This window comes from Benincasa hispida, chromosome 9, assembly GCF_027475165.1.
Source record: "Benincasa hispida cultivar pf3 chromosome 9, pf3_genome.v1.1, whole genome shotgun sequence".
NCBI lineage: Eukaryota > Viridiplantae > Streptophyta > Magnoliopsida > Cucurbitales > Cucurbitaceae > Benincasa > Benincasa hispida.
Window position 1 is genome coordinate 76,882,055 of NC_143486.1, and position 21,159 is coordinate 76,903,213.

Genomic DNA, 21,159 nt, shown 5'->3' on the forward strand with positions numbered 1-21,159 from the left:
GTTCATAACATTGCGGTCGCATGTGTTCATCACATAGAAACAGTTAATTTTTGTATTTTTATGCAGAATATGCGTTGATGCAAGGTGAAAAGTGTGATCACAAGAAATCAACGGACGAACGCAGTATTATTGAAGGCTTTGCGGTGATTTGTGTTTGCATACATCTGCTCAAGAAGGATTGCGCATAGAGCCGGCGCAACCTGGTGGGCGCATTTGGGTGAAAGGCATAATTAATCACGATGGGACAGAAAGCTGATGACGGTCGAATCCGAATTAAGTTGACAAGTCGCTAACGATAACAAGTACATTAAGCTTTTCGGTGACAAATATCCGGTGCACCAGTCAGAGAATTAAAGCCATCCTATCTTGTAATCATAAGAGAGAAGCCGCCTTTCACCCCAAAGCTTTATAAATACCGAAGGCATCCTTCAGAAAAGGGGTTCACCAGTTCAGCAAGTTCGGATACTTAGATAAATTGCTCTATAGTTTAGCCTTGTCCATAGTTTTCTTTTATCTTTAAAGCAGAGCAAAAGAAGAGTAAAGACGCCGGAAGATCACTCAGGGAAACTCGAGAGAGAACCTGGAGGCGTAGAAAGCAGAGAATGGGCCGACTCTCATGAGAACAAGATTATCTTTTGAACACGAGTGGAAAAGATAGTGTAAAAGCCTGAGAAGCAAGAGATTGCTACCAGGCTCTTTATTCTCTTCTTGCATTGTTATTTTGTACTTCAACTTTATATTTATACAATGGAAGTTCTTATTCTACATCTATTCACTCTCTTAGCACGCATGAGTAGCTAAACTTATCGAATAGGTTGAGAAGAACTAAGCTAACATGTCCTAGGATCTTCATCACATGTGATTATCTTGTTTTATGCTGTGCCTAACATCCCTTTAGAGCTACTTGAGAGAGAGTCTAAAGAAAAAACCTGAAACTTGAGAAAGTTAGGTTAGAATCTAGACTCGAGAGAGCAAGATTAGATCTGCATAAACAAGAGATAGGGACTTGAGATAAGCTCTGTTTGTCAACCTGCATCGCATGCATCCTAGAGATAGGTTTGATATTAGGTGGTCACCTTGTTTGTGTAAGTGTCATTTTGTCATCGCATAAATAAGAATAGAGGCTTATGTGTAGGTTCTATAGATGTATCACATATATCGCATGCGTTCTAGCATTAGAAGCCGTAACATTCGCATCGAGAGATGGTTTACTATTGTATGTGTGTTGCATGATCGCATAACATGAACGCATCCTAGGAAGTGTTAGCCGAAATCCTTCTCAACCCGTTCACTGCATATTCATCGCATCTTCCGTTTATCAACTCTTTTCAAACTCCGCCGCATTTATTTATTTTTATTACCGCAAACAACATTCCTAACAACTGCTTGATTTATTTGGTTACCGCAAAGTCTTTTGAAAAATTACCACTGCAAATTGTTTTCCCAAGTCTCTGAGTTCGACCTTGGACTTACTAGGAGACTCAGTGGGGTTTACACTTGGATTCCATTGAGAAAATTTGAGTGCTCAACACATTTTCATCATTGCCTTTCATCCATAGTTCCACATCATAAAATAACGCATCAAGTTTTTGGCGCCGTTGCTAGGGAATTCGGTAAGTCAGTGTGCTAATGGTGATTTTTCTTATTTCTTTACAGACTCTCAATCTCTGGTGAATTACGACCTAGAGATTGAGAGGACGTTCAGAAAGAGATTAAGAGACTGCTAACAACAACAGCCAGATAAAGAAGATATGGTGGAGCAGCTTGGAAACGGAGCACCAAACGAAAACAACGTCATGGAAAATCCAATTTTGCTGAAAAACGATCGTAATAGACTCATTAGGGACTATGCATCGTCAAACCTTTACTATTTCTCTCCAAGAATCATGAGGCCTGCCCTTGATGGAAGCCGATTCGGCCGATGATGCTGTAGATGATCCAGACTACAAGGCAATTCGGAGGAAGGTGTGGCGAGGACCGCACGGTCACCTCCATAGCTTTATAGAAATCTGCAATACTTTTATGTTCCCGAACATCTCTACAGAAGAAGTTTGACTAACTCTGTTTCCATTTTCTCTGTGTGATCAGGCAAGAAAATGGGCCTATTCCTCCGATCTGGGAGAGATCACTTCATGGGAATAGGTCGTAGAGAAATTTATGAAGAAATACTTTCCACCTACTGAGAATGCTCGACGAAAGAAACTAATTACTAATTTTGAACAAGACATGGACGAATCGCTCAGCGATGCCTGAGCGAGGTTTAGGAGATTGGTCCGGGACTGTCCACACAATGGACTGCCAGACTGTCTTCAGATGGAAATCTTTTATCACGGTTTAAATCCCGCTTTGCAGACTGCTGCCAATGCGGCAGCCGCTGGTGGTCTGCTAGACAAGATGTATGACGAGGCTAAGAACATCTTGGATTGCATCTCTAAAAACCATGAGGATTGGAGAGAGAGTGATCAGAGACTGAAAATCAAGGATAACGACGCAAGTAATGGTGCTATTGCTTCACTACATAATCAGATGACCACATTGATGAACTTAATTCAGGGAATTGCGATCAACAGTCTAACACCGCAAAATGGGCAAGTACACACAATTAATCAAAACACCACAAGGTGTGCAACTTGCGGTGACGGCCACGCAATGGAAGAATGCCCACAGAATCCACAGTCTATTTACTTTGTGAAAAATAATCCATTTTCTAATACCTGCAACTCCAGGTAGAGAAACCACCAAATTTTGCATGGAAGAATTAGCAGCAGAATATCCAATCTATGGCGCAAAAAGAAGGGCCACCTGGATTCTTCCCGTGGAATAACGGTCAGACAAGCAATCAAGCCAGTAGCTTGCATCTGCCACAATCTTCTTTATTGGAAAACTTGTTCAAGCAGTATATAGAGAAAAACGAAACTGTGCTTCAAAGTCAGGCTACGTCCATCTACAATCTAGAATTACAGATGGGTCAGATTGCAAGGGAGCTAAAGAATAGACCGCAAGGGGCTCTGCTGAGTTCAACAGAAATCCCATGCAACCCGGGGGGATCAGGTAAAGAGCAATGTTAGTTTGTGACATTGCGGAGTGGAAAAACTGTGGAGGGAGAAAGAAAGGAACCTAGCCGGACTGCTCCCATTGCGTTGGAACCTGAGATTACGGTGACCCAAGAAGAAGAAAGGGAAAACGAAGCGATAGAGCCAGAAGTTGCGTCCACCTCTAAGCCAACAGAAAAGGGGACCATGAGAGCGTAGTTACCACCTTTCCCGCAGAGGCTCAGAAAGAAAAGAATGACGAGGTACAGTACCAACGCTTCTTATCTATGTTAAAATAATTACATATTAATATTCCATTCAGTTAAGCGATTGAGGAGATGCTTGCTTACGCGAAGTTTCTAAAGGATATGGTAACTAAAAAAGGGGCACTGGTAAGTTTGCCAAGGTGGCTTTAATGCAAATCTCGAAATCAATAATCCCACCGAAGATGAGCGATCCATGGAGCTTTACTATACCTTGCTCCATTGGAGGACTGTACATCGGGCAAGCATTGTGTGACCTTGGAGCCAACATCAATTTGATGCCTCTATCAACCTTGGAGCCAGCATCAATTTGCACCCACGACGGTGACTCTTCAACTTGCAGATAGATCTCTGGTGCACCCAAAGGGGAAGGTGAGGGACGTGCTGATCACCATCGACAAATTTATCCTACTAGCCGACTTCATCATCTTAGATTATGAAGTCGACAAAGATATACCCATCATCTTGGGGCGACCATTTTTATCAACAGGTCGTGCTCAGATTGATGTGCACAAAGGAGAGATCACTTTGAGCGTAAATGGATAGAAGCTCAAGTTCAACATAATCTGTGCCATGAAGTTTCTTGACGAAGAAGACCTGCATGACTCTGACGACAACTAGAATTTGATTGAAGAAGAAAAGCTTGACGAAGAGAATGAAGAAGAGGATGCAAGTGCATCCATTGCTGCATGTAATGCGATCATAAAAAAAAAAAACAAACAAGGAAGTTGAGATGATCGCAACCCAAGAAGAGGAGCCAATAGAAAAAGAAGAAAAAAAAACAACGTAACCATCCTTAGTAGAACTACCAATTTTGGAATTGAAGACCTTGGCGAAGCACTTAAAGTATGCATTTTTGGGGCAGAATGAGAAGCTGCCAGTAATAATTTCCTTGAAACTTAATGAAGACCAGGAGAATGTGTTGATTAGCATTCTGAGGAAACATGTGTGAGCAATTGGCTGGACGCTCGCAGACATCCGAGGAATTAGCCCCACATACTGTATGCACCACATTCGTCTCGAAGAAAACCACAAGGCATCGATCGAACATCAGCGCAAACTCAACTCTGCGATGAAAGAGGTCGTTAAAAAGGAGATCATTAAGTTGTTAGATGCGGGCATTATTTATTCAATAGCAGACAGCACGTGGGTCAACCCCGTGCAGTGTGTGCCGAAAAAAGGTGGCATGACGGTAGTCCCCAACGAGAATAATGAGCTGATACTTGAAAGAACCGTCACCGAGTGGCGTATTTGCATGGACTACCACGAGCTGAATGTGGCAAGGAAGAAAGATCATTTCCCTCTACCGTTCATTGACCAAATGCTAGATCGTCTAGCCGGAAATGACTTTTACTGCTTTCTGGATGGCTGTGCTGGGTATAACCAGATTATGATGGCTCTAGAAGGTCAGGACAAGACCACATTCATCTGCCCATATGGGACTTTTACTTTTCGCCGCATGCCGTTTGGCCTATGCAATGCGCCGAGCACGTTTTAAAGGTGCATGATGGCCATCTTTTCAGACTATCTTGAGGACTCTGTTGAAATCTTCATGGACGACTTCTCTGTCTATGGGCACACCTATGAAGTATGTTTGACCAACTTGGAGAAGATACTAAAAAGATGTGAGGAGACGAATCTTGTTCTTAATTGGGAAAAATGCCATTTTATGGTAAAGGAGGGCATCGTGTTGGAGCACAAGGTTTCTCGGGACGGGTTGGAGGTGGATAAAGCAAAAATAGACGCAATTGAAAAACTCCCACCTCCAACAAGTGTGAAGGCTGTAAGAAGTTTCTTGGAGCATGCCGGATTCTATAGACGTTTGTCAAGGACTTTTCGAAAATAGCACAACCGCTGAATGTGTTGATGAAGGCTGATAGAAAATTTGATTTTAACAACAATTGCCTCAACAGATTTAGGATTTTGAAGAATGCACTGAAAACCGCGTCCGTGTTAATTGCACATGATTGGACACTTCCTTTTGAGTTAATGTGAGTTGTAAGCGGGTATGTGATGGGAGCAGCTCTGGCACAAAAGAGAAAGACAATCTTACATCCTATCGCATATGCGAGTAAGAAGCTGAATCCTGCTCAGACTAATTACACCACCACAGAAAAGGAGCTACTTACGGTAATTTTTGCGTTGGAAAAATTTAGAGCATATCTGTTGGGAACAAAGGTACTTATCCACACTGATCATTCGGCAATAAAGTATTTAATGACAAAGAAGGATGTGAAGCCGAGGTTGATCAGATGGGTTCTCTTCCTGTAGGAATTTGACATAAAAATAATTGATCGCAAGGGGACGGGGAACCAAGTTGCGGATCACTTATCCAGACTGGAAAATCCTGAGGTTGACCGTAATGAGTCAGAGGTGAGTGTGGTGTACCCAGATGAGTAGCTGTTCTATATTGAATAATTACCATGGTACGTTGACATAGTCAACTCTTTGGTTTGCGAGCAATTTCTAGAGGATTATAATGACCACCAGAAAAGAAAGCTCAAGCACGAATGCAGATCATATTTTTGGGACGAGCCAAATCTGTATAAAAAGGGGGCAGACCAGATTCTGCGACTATGCGTACCAAACGTTGCTCAGCAACGCATAGTATCACAGTGTCATGACTCACCATATAGTGGGCACTTTGGAGGACAGCGCACCGCAGCTAAGGTTCTACAGAGTGGATTCTTTTGGCTAACATTATTTAAGGATGTAGCTGACTATGTGATGAAATGTGATCGGTGCCAACGCACAGGTAACATTTCATGGAAACCTTCAATGCCGATGAACATCATCTTGAAGCTTGAGTTGTTCGACGTATGGGGTATCGACTTCATGGGACCATTCCCTCCATCGAATGGTAAAACTTATATTTTATTAGTCGTCGACTATGTATCCAAGTGGGTAGAGGCAGTGGCATGCGCCGCAAGCGATGTGGCGATAGTCTCTCAATTCCTAAAGAAAATTTTTTTCACTCCTTTTGGAACCCCATGTGCCATAATAAGTGATGAAGGGTCTCACTTTGTCAATCATACTATCAAGGAACTGCTGCATAAATATAACATTCTTCACAAAGTGGCCACCACATACCATCCGCAAACGAATGGTTAGGCCGAAGTGTCCAATCAAGAGATCAAGCTGATACTTGAGAAGGTAGTAAGGTCTTTGCGAAAGGATTGGGCAACAAAGCTCAACGATGCGTTGTGGGCATACCAGACTACATTTAAGACACCCATAGGTATGTTCCCATATGAATTGATATTTGGTAAGGCATGTCATTTGCCTCTGGAGCTGGAATACAAAGCACTGTGGGCGGTAAGAAGATAAACTTTGACTTGAGGAAAGTAGGAGAAGCGAGAAAACTTCAATTGGTCGAGCTGGAGTAATGGAGGATCAACGCATATGAGAACACAAAGATTTACAAAGAGCGCGCAAAGCGTTGGCACGACAAACATATACGCGGCAAGAACCTCCAAGTCGGACAGAGGGTCTTACTATTCAACTCACGATTACGGCTCTTCCCTGGAAAATTAAAGTCACATTGGTCTGGACCATTCATAGTTAGAGAAGTATTTCCGCATGGTGTGGTCGAATTATCGAATGATGATGGAACCAACATATTCAAAGTTAATGGGCAGCGAGTAAAAGTATAGCATGGAGAAGGCTGGCATCGCCAAGTCCACTCCGTAGAACTAAGAGACTCTGAATAAGAAAGAATTAGGTGGTCGCTGCGCTATCATACGAACAAAATTTATCAGGGAGCAAGTTTTAGGAATCATGAAATCTTCAACTTTTCTCTACTACTCAGAATTTTCATTTCACTATATCTTTTTAGTTCTTTATGTATTATACTTTACAAAAAAGGGGGGGGGGGGATCTTATTGAACGATTGCGGTAAAAATTTTGTTTTGTTTAATATTATTTGACCCTCTCACTGTTTTTCTTGCAACGATCAAGGCGAACAATTGCGGAGGCGCCACACGACGAAGCAACTTATCTTATTCCATCATCGCAATCTAAAGAAAGAAGATCACCGCAAAGCAGAATACATCAACAAACAATGTGGGTGACAACGCAAATTTAGGGGTTGTATTCTTCCTTGACTTTATTCCAAATTTTGCACTATCACATCGCATTTTAATTTTAAAAGTTTTATCACCGCATCCTTTTTGATTACCACAATCATTTAACGTTGATAAATTTAGTAAGTCATCGCATGCTGTCTCTTTGCCAATTATGGTTTCAATGATGAAACACATGCTTCTATTTTTTTCATATATACTAGAATCAACTTAATCTTAGAAAACCTCATGAAATATTTCTAGAAGTTAGAGGTCTGCTAGCTTTCTTTCAAACTCTTTACGTAGCTTCCTAAGAACATCACATGACTTCTTTCAATCTTTTAGCAATGGGGACATTGTCGCATTTTAAATTTGGGAGTGAGGTATTTACTTTCGTCTTTGCTATTTTTAGCTTTACAAAAAAAAAAAAAAAAAAAAATTATGTGAGAATAACAACTCCACTGTCAACGTAATAGGGAAACCCATATTGATAAGAGTTAAGTTGTGAAAGGCACTTACCCGTAGTTGGATGTCCGCATGACACGTGGAGGTAAGCCAAAACGAAAGTAAGTCACCAGGATCAACATATAAATAAATGACCGCAACTTCGTTGCCAAGTAGTTATGAGTTTAGTCTGAGGAAGAGCGCATTGTTCGTAGTTGGATGTCCGCATGACACACGTGGGGGCAAGCAAAAACGAAGGCAAGGCACTTGGATCAGTGCAAGGTCAGAAAAAAATGATAATGTCAAGAAATATGCGAGGATAAAAATCATTTAACACCTTGGTGGAAAAGTTTTCTTTTTGAAATAATTCATGTGATGTCCCAGAATTTAGTAAAGTCCTTTTGAAGGTTAAACTTGCAGTCCCTAGGTGTTAGAAATATTTTAAGAAGAGACTTGAATAAGAATAGGGGAAATTTTGGTGTATAGGATGTGAATGGAGTATCCTTGAGAAATCTAGGAAAAGAGAATTGCAGTCGACTTGCTAAAGGAAATCTTTAGCTTATGCTTGAGGACAAGCATTGTTTAAATTTGGACATGGATTTAAAGTTTTATAAAATAGATTTGAGGTAATTTGGTTCAAAATTGATGAAATTAGAGCTAAAATAGTGTGAGTGTGTTGTTGTCAAGGAACAGGGAAACCACCAGCTGAAGGTTGAAGAAGGTGGCTGGCCACCCTCACATGCTTGCCGTGCCTGAGCCGCCTGCCTCGCGCGTATCAACCCTATCCCTAGTCCTCACCCGTGCACCTCAGCACATCCAGACACATCAGTGGGCATGGTTTGTCGCCTATCCTACGCCTTGCCTCCCCATGTGTGTGTTCTGCCACCCATCCTACCTCCAGTTGCGTGCCAACCAACATTTTTGAAATCCATTGATCCTAATTTGAGTTATTTGAAGCTTGCAAGTACTTTTTAGGACCATTTGGATTTTTTGGGATATTTTGGCTTGGAATGCTTAAATTTTGATCTTAAACTTTTTTTTAAGGATATTTTAAAATAATTTTAGGTTAAAGGTGCTAAAACTCTAAATTAAGGATATTTTGGAGTTAGATGAGATTCAAGGGTGTTTTAGTTAAAGTTATGGTTTATTTAAGGATATTCGACCTGAATAATTGGTTTATTGGTTAGGGAGTAACCTTGGGCTTGTGAGCTGATTTTTAGGCCATACAAAGATAGGTGAAGCATATAAGCTCGAGGAACAAATTGATGACTGTGAGTGACAAAATGTTTTTTAAATGAGTTTTTGAATGTTACCAAAACATGATTTCCTTTTATATGAAATGTTTTTTTTGATGCTATGATTAGAATGTTTATTTACCTTAAGATTCATGATTTACCTCTTTAAAGGATATGACTTAAGCATGTTTATGAGACTTGAATTTTACTAACATGATTTGAGCCAATATGTTTCTAAGGAAAACTATTTTTTATTCATGCTTATGATAGGTTTACAAGATCTAGATGTTTAAGCATAGTTTTATGATCTCTTAAATCATGTACCCTAATATAAAGACTTCTGATACTCAAGAAGATGGAAGTTTTTGGGAAATCTAGAGAATGGTTATGTATAGATCTTTGGGACCCACCTTGGCACACACATAGGCTTTGGGTCGTGTGCAGGAGTGCTTAGCCTATTGGGGGCATTTCTACGTGTAGGTATGAGAGTTATCGATGTTGATTATATTGAGATTATTCTACATTAGCTAAGAATATTGATGTCGAGTGTATTGAGCTACCCAATTTTGTAGGAAGCCATTATCCTACTAAGTGAGTGTTGGGGTTGATATCTTAAATCCCATGGGTCTTGTAGTTTGTAATTGTATTATACAAATACTTTATTTATCTAATAAAATAAGAGGAATTTTATATGACATTTAGTTGCATTAACCCACAAAAATCAATAAACTAAAATCTAAAGTTTTCTTATGTAACTTAAATGTGTATGTAAAGACATATAGGTGGATCATGTTTAACTGATAACCTAAACGGTCTGTAGTAGATGGATAAAGTTGGGTATCTTATGTTGGTGACACTACAAATATGACTTGGTTTTTAGTTGTTACAATTGTTGTAAAGTGCTATAAATGTTCTGATCTTAATGAGTTTAACCGATTAATCTCGGATCGTTAGAGCCCAAGATTTGTAGGTCCACGAGGTCCCCCTAATAGCTCGAAAATGGATTAGCTCTAGAGTAGTGTGATAAGTTAATTTGAAACATTCAAATTAGAATCAAACGGAATTGGAGAATATATATTTAAATATGATTTAAATATATAAAGATGGATTTGTGTAGAATTAATTTAATATTGGATATTAAATTAATTAGAATTATTTAAATTGTTTAAATAATTATTTATTAATTTTATTGGAAAATTAATTTGTGAAATTAATTAGTAAAATTAATAAATTTTGATTTAGAAATCAATTGTGATTTTAAAATCAAAATTGGGTTTTAGAAATAGAAATTACACAAAAGGAAAAATTGGATTTTTCCAACTTCATCTTCAACTAGCTCACAAAGAACCCATTATCTTCAAGTTTCATTTACTCCAAGTATAAGCTGCATCCCATGCAGCAAATCTCTTTGCATGATAATCTGCAATATATTGAAGAGATTGGAGTGAAGTGGAAGTGATTTTCAACCAATAGAATTTTATTTGAAAATTTGGGTAGAAGAAGGTGTTTTTCCTTTGGGTTGCTGCAGTGAGCATTCTCGAAGTTCCCTTTGATTCCAGCTTATTTTGAGTCCCACAACTCAATCTAGAGTACCTAGAGAATAGTAGGGAAGATCTTGTGGTGGTCTGCACAAATATTTGGAGGAATTAGCAGCTGGAAATCGTGATTTCAAAGGTTCTTCAAAGGTATGTTCTTGAAACCCATTAAATTCTGTTTGAGCATGCTTTCATTTCTGCCAAAATTAATCAATTAGAGTACTTATTGATCCTTGTCGCTTCCACTGCGTGTTGGTATCACCCAACATTAGTGCCACTGCATTTGGAGGCATGAAAAATCTAGTAGATGCTGAGGCTGGGCTGAATCTTTTAGAGAAATTCTTTTGGGTTATACGGTGCCCTGAGGACCATAAGGTTGAGATAGTTGTGTTTCTGCTCCAGAAAGGGGCAAATGACTAGTGAAGGATCCTAGAGATCAGAAGAGGAGGCACAAGTGTAGTGAGTTGGGAGGACTTTAGGAGGGCATTTCAAGATAAATATTATCCCAAATCTTTTTGTCATGCAAAGAGGAACGAGTTCCTAAGACTTGTTCAAGGTTCCATGATTATTGCTAAATATGAAAAGAAGTATACCAAATTATCAAAGTATGCTCTCAGTATAGTTGTAGATGAATTTGATCGATGTAAGAGGTTTGCAGAAGGATTATAGAAGGAGATACATACTTTAGTGACCGTCAGTGCTGATTGGATAGAGTGCTGATTGCTACCATGGCTACTAATACTTAACAATTTGGGATCAAAAGATTAGTCAGCATTAAATTTGCATCTGAGGTAGGTGAACTAAGAAGTTAAATTTTTGGCTTAGTTACTACTGTGAAATAGATGGCGTTAGAGAGGAATTAATCGATGTGACGTGCTAGATTTGTTCGAGACTGGACACACTGCTGATGTACGCCCAAATTTCCAGCAGGAGATAATGCATTGGGAGGCTTTAATAATAATGGGTAGAAAAGACATAGAGACCATACAACCAAAATTACAACCCAGGTTGGCGAGATCACTCTAATTTTAAATGGGGTGGACAGAATGGACAAGAGAAACCTCTACGAGTTCAGGTATGTCTATTGAAGACATTGTGAACAATTTAGCTGATAATATGTGTTTTCAGTAGGATACAAAGACTACCTTAGACCAGATGGAGAGTCAAATACCCAGCTTGACACTTCTATAAGCAAATTGGAGAAATAGTTTGGAAAGCTCCCATTGCAGTATGAAGTGAATCCTAGGGAGAATGTTAGTGCCATCACATTGAGAAGTGGAAAAGAACTTCCACCACCTGCTACACCTACTGAAATTCCATCTGGAGAGGACTCTATGTCCACTAAATCGATTGTTATAGAAGTACCATTTCCTAAGAGAACAAAAGGAGTAAAATTTGACCCCTTCTTTCTTTAAATTCTTCTGCTCCTAAAGCTCATTTTCCTTATAGGTTGGCAAGGACCAAGGAGAACGAAGTCGAACAAGAGCTTTTCGATACATTTAGAAGAGTGGAGATTAACATTCCTTTTCTCGATGTGGTTAAGCAAATTCCCAAGTACACAAATTTTTTGAAAGAATTATGCACAAGGGAAAGATAGACGAAAGAGAAAGAAAGGGTAATGGTAAGTCAATATGTTTCAGCTCTCTTATAGAAAAATATGCTTGAGAAACATAAGGACCTTGGTATATTCTCACTTCCCCTTGTGATTGGTATCAAGAAAATTGAAAGGGCTATGCTAGATTTAGAAGGATCCATAAATGTAATGCCTTATTAAGTTTACCAGAATCTTAAATCTAATGATTTGCATGAAACTAACATAGTCATTCAATTTGTTGATAGGTCATTCATTCATCCCATGGGAGTAGTAGAGGACGTTATTGTCTGCATCCATCTTACTAGGTAGGCCTTTCATTAAAACTACAAAGATTAAGATAGATGTAGATGAGGGCATATTGTCTGTTGAATTTGATAGGGAAATAGTTAAATTTAACATTTTTGATGCTATGAGAGTCCCAGTAAGAGTCCCCTTACATTGTGTCAGATTGATGTGATTGACTCTTCAAAATAGGAAGTAGTTTGAGATGTATATTATAACGAGGATGAGGATGACTCTGGTATCACCATTTCCTTTGACGATGTGTCTTCTGTGACATTGTCTGGAATGGTAAGTGTTGATTCTTTATCTAATGATTTAATTGAGAAATTTTTGCCTCCTATTGTGCAAGCCCCCAAGTTGGAACTTAAGAAGCTACCTGAGCATCTAAAGTATACTTGTTTCGGAGAGTTGGATACCCTATTTGTCATTATTTCAAAAGATTTAACCCCTGGATAGGAAGGAAAGTTGATAGAGGTTTCCATGGAGCACAAGTTGGCAATTGGCTGGACCCTAGCAGATATTAAAGGAATTAGTCTTACGGTCTATATGCACAGGATTACTTTAGAGAAAGGATCTAAGCCATGTAGACAACCTCAGAGGTGTCTAGACCCTGCCCTGAAGGAGTTGGTAATGAAAGAAATTTTCAAACTTCGGGAGGCAAATATTATCTACCCTATCCCTAATAGTGAGTGGGTGAGTCCTATTCACGTTGTGCCCAAGAAAACCGTTATAGCTGTTATAAAAAATAATGAGGGTAAGTTAGTACCTGTAAGGGTACAAAATGGATGGAGGATGTATACTAGTTTTCGTAAGTTAAATGCTATAACTAAAAAGGACTATTTTCCCATTCCATTTATAAATCAAATGATTGAACATCTTGCTAGAAAACTTTTCCCCCCTATTTTCTTGATGGTTTTTAAGGTTTTTATCAGATACCTATCTCCATGAAGATTAACAGAAAACTACCTTTACTTATCTATTTGGAGTATTTGCATTTAGGCGGATGCCTTTTGACTTGTGCAATGCACCTGACACATTCCAATGGTACATGATGAGCATATTCTCCAAATTCATAGGAAAATGCATAAAGGTATTCATGGACGATTTTATTGTCTAGTGTGAGTCTTTCGATGATTGTCTCTTTAATTTATCTAGAGTTTTTGGAAGATGTATTGAGTCTAACCTGGTGCTTAATTTTAAGAAACGTCATTTTATAGCTAATCATGGTATTGTTCTAGGGCATGTTATCTATTCTAAAGGGATAGAGGGAGGTCAGGCTCTGCTTCAGGTTGATGGCATCTCAATGACTCCATGGTATGCTGATCTCGTTAATTATCTTGTCATATGTGATGTTCCTTTTAACCTCAGTAGGCATCAGAAGGTTGATTTGAAAAGTGAGGATAAATATTATGTTTAGGAGGCTCCATATCTTCGGAATTTTTTTGCTAACCAGATAGTTATTAGGTGTGTTCCTAATAATGAGTTTTTTTTTCCCGTTTTAGCTTTTTGTCATGAATATGCATGCATGAGGCACTTTAGTCCTAAGCGAACAACTAAAAAAGTTTTAGACTCAGAACTATATTGGAACACACTTTTTAGGGATGCATATTTATATTGTAAAACATGTGAGAGATGTCAGAAGTCTGGAGGATTATCCAGTAAGAATGAAATGCCCCAAGTCCCTATTGTTGTTTCTGAGGTATTTGATGTTTGGGGATCGGATTTCATAGGTCCCTTTCTTTCTTCTTGCTATGGACTATGTTTCCAAATGAGTAGAAGCAAAGGCCACTGTTACTGATAATTCTAAGGTAGTTGCAGGATTTTTAATATCTCACATACTTAGAAAGTTTGGTTTTCCACATGCAATCATCAGTGACCAAGGTACACATTTCTGCAACAAGGTGATAACAACTCTCTTAAAGAAATATGTGTAAGATCGGTATGACAACCCTAGAAGGGGTGAATACGATTTAATAAAACTAGTTAAAACTTTTTCTCTAGTGTGAGCTCAATTAAGAAAATCAATATACTTTTAGCTATCAAATAATTTAAATAATAATTTCATTCAAAATAATTTAATACAAAGAAGCTAAGAAATTAAAATTAACACTTTAAGTACACTATTTAATTTTAATAATAAGATTGCTAAAAGATATGGAAATTTAATAACTATCAATCAAATATGAGCAAGTAATTTCAAGCATAAATTATAGCAATTAATTTCCTTCAAATATAATATAAAAACAAATTAATTACAAAATTAAATAGGAGAGGGATTGAAAAATTAACACTAGAAATTTTATAGTGATTTGGTACAACTGGCCTACATCCACTTTCCAAGCTCCTCTGGGTACTTCATTAGAAGTCTTTGACTCTTTCTTTGGCTTAGAATCGAACCGCTATAACGTTCTTTTTTCGGACACAAGAACAAACCCGATTCTTTCCATGGTTGAGGGTCAAACCATTACAACCATTCTTTTTTGGGTTCAAGAACGACCCTTATAAGAGTTTGGAAAAATCAAAGAGCATACTTACTGTTGGAAATAGGGTTTTTAACATAGGGACATTTATGTAATTGTGTAAGACCCTTAGGGTTCCCTATTGTCTATTTATACAGTGAGTCCTTGTGTATTTAGTGTATCAGTTTTAAAAAAAATAAGAAAAAGACTTTATAACGTGGTTTTTCTCCCTGTACTAGGGTTTCCACGTAATCTTGTTGTTTTTCTTTTCCTTATTCTCTTTTTTAACATGGTATCAGACAGGATTACGTAACATGTTAAAAAAACAACAGGTTCATGAATCCAAACAATGGCCTATGGATGTTACCTCTTATTTTAACAAACTGTTGATGCTGTGGTAGGAAATGGACTTGTGTAGAGAAATTATCTGGAATTGTCCACAGGATGGGGCCCAATATTTGAAGATTGAGGAAGAAGATCGTGTTTATGTGTTTTTGGCTGGATTAAATCCAAAGTTTGATGGGGCTCGTAGTCGGATCTTGGGCCAGCGCCCGATTCCTTCACTTCGAAAAGTCTGTTCTGAAATACGGCTGGAAGAAGATCAGTCGGGTGCCATGAATAATACCACCTCAACTATTGATGCAGCCGTTTTCATTGCCAAGCCGTCCAGTACTGATGGTGATAAGAAACCTCCTCCCGTTTGTGAACTTTGTAAAAAGATTTGGCATATGAAGGATCAATGTTGGAAATTATACGGAAAGCCCCCAAATAGCAGGTGACGACAGTCTCATGAAAAATCTAATCATGCCCTGGCAAGTGATTCAGTAGATGACCAAACTCAGAAAAAATCTCCTAGTGACGGTAAAAACAGCTCAAGTACAGTTGGGGTGAGTGCAATTGCACAGTCAGACAATTTCTTTCGGCCTAATTAGTGTGAATGGTAAGAAACCATGGATTGTGGATTTAGAGGCTACTGATCATCTTACGGGTTCCTCTGAGTTGTTTATGTTATATAATCCGAGTGCTGGTAATGAGAGAATTCAAATTGCATATGGATCTTTTGCCCCTATTGCAGGAAAGGGCAACATCTTTCCGTTTCATGGTTTAATTCTAGGTGATACCTTACATGTGCCTAAAATATCATATAATCTGTTATCTGTTAGTAAACTAACAAGATATTTGAGGTGTAAGGCGATTTTCTCACCTGATTCAGTTTTATTTTAGGATCTGAAATCGGGGATGACGATTGGCACTGCTTGACACGATAGAAGACTCTACTTCCTTTCTGACGAGGCTTCCTCTAGGAATGATCACCAATCGGGGTTTATGTCCTTAAATTTCTCTGTTTCTGAAAATGATGTTATGTTATGGCATTTTTGCTTAGGACATTCGAATTTTCAATATATGAAATATTTATTTCCTCATTTATTTCATAATGCTAGTACTTCTTCTTTTATTTGTGATGTTTGTATTCGTGCCAAGCAACATCTTGTTTCTTTCCATTCTCAGCCTTATAAACCCTCAAGTCCTTTTTCTCTTGTTCATAGTGATGTATGGGGTCCCTCACCGATTACTACTTCCATGGGAAAACGGTGGTTTGTCACGTTTATAGATGATCACACCCGTCTTACCTGGGTTTTCCTGCTCACTGATAAATCTGAAGTGTCCTCTGTTTTCCAACAGTTTTACACAACTGTTGAAACTCAATTTAAAACAAAGATTGGGATTTTAAGAAGTGATAATGGACGAAAATTCTTTAAAACCTCTTTCAGAGAATTTCTCGACTCTAAAGGTATTGTTGACTAGAGCTTATGTGCTTACACTCCGTAATAAAATGGAGTAGTTGAGCGTAAAAATCAGCATTGGTTGAAGTAGCCCGATCTCTTATGTTATCCGCCACCCTTCCGTCATACCTTTGGGGAGATGTGATTCTTACTACTACTCACCTCATTAATTCTATGCCCTCTCGTATTCTTAATCTTCACACCCTTTTAGAATTGCTTAAAGAGTCTTTTCCTTTGATCTCTGATGTTTCTCTTTGGGTTTTTGGTTGTGTTGCTTTTGTTCACTCCCATGGTCCAAACCGCACGAATTTTTCTCCTCGTGCTCAGAAGTGTGTCTTTGTTGGATATCCACTTCATCAACGTGGATATAAGTGCTATCACCCGTCATCTCGAAAGTACTATATCTATATGGATGTCACCTTTCTCGAGGATCAGTCGTTCTTTCCTGTTAGACATCTTCAGGGGGAGAACATAAATGAAGAGACTAACTGGTCCTCTTATGCTATTCCTTTAGAGTCAGCGCCCATTCAAACCTTATCTAAACCTAGTCCTGATCATGATAGAAAGGGAAATTGTAGAGGATGAAATGATTGAAGCTATGGAGGATGAAATGGTCCATGGTAATGATGATGTGGAAGATACTACTGAAGTTTTTGATACACAGGCAGTAAATCATGGTGAGAAGCTTGAAGAGGTGAAAAAACGTGATGCGTCACTTGATCTTCCTATAGCCCTGAGGAAAGGTACCCATTCATGTACTAAATATCCTATGCATAGTTACATGACATATAGTAATCTGACATCCGAGTTCAAGGCTTTTACTACTAGCTTGGACACTGAGGTGGTTCCAGATAACATAAGTGTTGCAATGAAAAAACCAGAATGGCGGTCTGCTGTTATGGAAGAAATAAGAGCTCTGGAAAAGAATAAAACCTGGGAACCGATGACTTTGCCTGAAGGGCACAAAACAGTAGGATGTAAATGGGTGTTTACTATAAAGTACAAGTCAGATGGGACAATTGACCGATACAAGGCTAGACTGCAAGAGGTTTCACCCAAACATATGGAGTGGATTATTCTGAGACGTTTTCACCTGTGGCTAAACTTAACACGATTCGAGTGCTTCTGTAAGTAGCTGTGAATAAAGATTGGCCCCGACACCAGTTTGATGTTAAAAATGCGTTTTTGAATGGGGAACTTGAAAAGGAAGTCTATATGAGACTCCCTCCCGGGTTCGAGAGTCAATTTAAAAATAAAGTGTGTGGATTGAGGAAATCACTATACGGATTGAAACAGTCTCCAAGGGCCTGGTTTGATAGGTTCACGACATTTGTGAAAGCACAGGTATATATTCAAGGACATTGCGATCACACTCTTTTTGTAAGAAGATCAACATCAGGGAAAATAGCTGTTCTTATTGTCTATGTTGATGACATTGTTTTATCTGGGGATGATGATGTAGAAGTCACAAGACTAACAACAGAGATGGCTAGAGATTTTAAATTAAAGACCTCGGGAAGCTAAGATACTTTCTGGGAATGGAAGTGGCTCGCTCAAAAGAGGGTATATCAGTTTCTCAACGAAAATATACACTGGACTTGCTAAAGAAAATAGGTATGACTGGGTGTAAACCTATTGACACGCCAGTAAAATACAATGCGAAAATCAGTGATAAGAATGATGGAATTCCTGTTAATAAAGAAAGGTATTAGTGGTTAGTTGGGAAGTTGATATACTTGTCTCACACAAGACCAGATATTTCTTATGCAGTAAGTGTTGTGAGTCAGTTCATGCAAGCTCCTTGTGAGAATCATATGATAACAGTTGAACGTATTCTTCAGTATCTGAAAGGAACTCCTGGTAAAGGCCTAATGTTCAGGAAAATCGATAAACGATCTGTTGAAGCTTACACTGATTTTGACTGGGTAGGGTCTGTTGTTGATAGAAAATCTATGTCTAGATATTGTACGTTTTTCTAGGGAAATCTAGTCACCTGGAGAAGTAAAAAACAAGAAGTTATTGCTAGAAGTAGTGCTGAGGCAGAGTATCAGGCCATGAGTCTAGAGATTTATGAAGAAATCTGGTTGAAGAAAGTATTATCAGATCTCCAGTAAGATAATGAGCTTCCAATGAAATTATTTTGTGATAATAAAGCTGCCATCAGTATTGCAAACAACCTAATTCAACATGACAGAACTAAACATGTGGAGATAGACAGACACTATATTAAGAAGAGGTTGGACAGTGGAAACATATGCATCCCTTATATTCCTTCGAGTCAACAAGTTGCTAATATACTTACAAAAAGGTTATTGAGACAAAATTTTAATTATTGTGTAAGCAAGTTGGGGCTTGTTGATATCTATGCACCAACTTAAGGAGGAGTGTTGGAAATATGGTTTTTAACCTAGGGGCATTTATGTAATTGTATAAGACCCCTAGGGTTCCCTACTGTCTATTTATACAGTGAGTCCCTATGTATTTAGTGTATCAGTTTTAAAACAAATACGAAAAAGACTTTATATCGTGATTTTTCTCTCTACACTAGGGTTTCCACGTAATTATGTTCTTTTTTCTCTTCCTTATTCTTTTTTTTAACACTTACAACTCTCTCAATAGAATGGATTTACAAGTTTTGTGCTCATAACAAATAAATCCTCACAATAAAATAAATCTCTTAAGAATAGGATGAAAAGAAAGAAAAATTAAGTTTTGAGAGAATAACAATGGTGGCTTTGAGGATTGTAAAAATATGTAATTGTTGTTTAATTTTGGAGAAGATGGAGAGTTTAAAAAGAGATGGAAAAGCTGAAAAACAAATTCAATTTGGGCCATTGGATGTTGGTAAAAGAAAATTGAATGGGGGAGATTTAAGCTCCCCAACCGTTAGATACAAACTAAAAATAATATAATAATATATATCTTTTAAAATATTTCTTTTAATACCCAACAAAAAGCAAATGCACACTATATATCCAAAACTAGTTGTTACACACAAACTTATATAATATTAAACTCATTTTCTTCTTAAAACCAATCCAAAAATCAAAAACCCACCATCTCTTACTCTTCCAAGGTTCCAAATGTCTCCTTTCAATTGGGTCCATTTTGATGAATAAGCCCCCATGTCACCACTTGGGGTATTTTTATGTGAAACTTGTTTTGGCCATAATTTTTTCGTTCGAGCTATGATTTAAGTGATTCAAAATGCATTGGATTTTTTATTTCGGGCTCTATGCAATAGAGACTTCAAAATACTAAAATTATTAGCGAATAAGAGCAGGTATATTATCATCAAAATATTAGTTAATTAATTAATTAACCAATTTGAGATTAAGGGCCAAAAAGCCAACAATCTCCCCCTTTTTGATGATGACAAACTCTCAAGAAAAATGAATTCCAAAGAGGTATATGATATAAAATATATACTTGATGTACAGTCAATACACCAATAATTTCAATTAACTTGAAAACAATGTATATTTCAATAACAACAAACTTTCATTTATCTAATTACCTCTCCCTCTTTTGTAATCAATAAAAAAAAAGGACAATTATGAAAAATAACATAAAGACATGAAAGCTTCCTCTAAAATCACAAGCACATACTTTGTATTTCTTCTCATATCGACATGCCTTCTAAAAAAAAAATATAAAAAACAATATCTTAAATTCAAGAGGCTTAAAAAAGAATTAACCAAGCTCAAGCTTAATTCTATTTAAGACCAAATTTCACAAAATTTTCCCTTTTGAAATCAATTGAACACTCTCCCTTAAATAGAAACAAAAAGACATTTAACATATAATTCAATTTGAGAGTAGAAATATGAAACAAATTTTCAAATAAAAATTTTTATTCCAAAGATTACTCCCCTTAAAAGGATATGCAATATGCATAAGAGATCACACTACAATAAAGGGATATGAGAAATCAATATCATCAAACATGAAATTCATATATAAAAGTGTGTAACTCTCCCCAAATCAAGCATCTACTTCCAGTAAGAAATATGTCAATAAAAAACCAATGAGATAGAATCATCCAAGTAAATTCAAGCAATTAAGATATCAAAATATCAAATATTATAAAATAAACCTCAATTGTTGGAAAACAAATGATACCAAATAATAGCAAATCAACATTATTACCTATTATGCTATAAAGAGAGCATTACCAATCAAATATAACCATAGTATAGTATAACAAATATATCTATACTAATTTTGAACAAAATGCTAATGGGGATCAAGAAAGTAAATCAATTCAAATAATCAATTCAAAGGGTTCAAGGCTGAAGTTGAAGATGCATTGGATAGATGGATTAAAACACTTCGATTAGATCGAGGTGGAGAGTTTTTGGATTCAGGGTTCCAGAACTATTTGATAGAACAAGGAATCATTTCCTAACTCTCAGCGCCAGGTACACCTCAGCAGAATGGTGTAGCGGAGAGGAGAAACATAACCTTGTT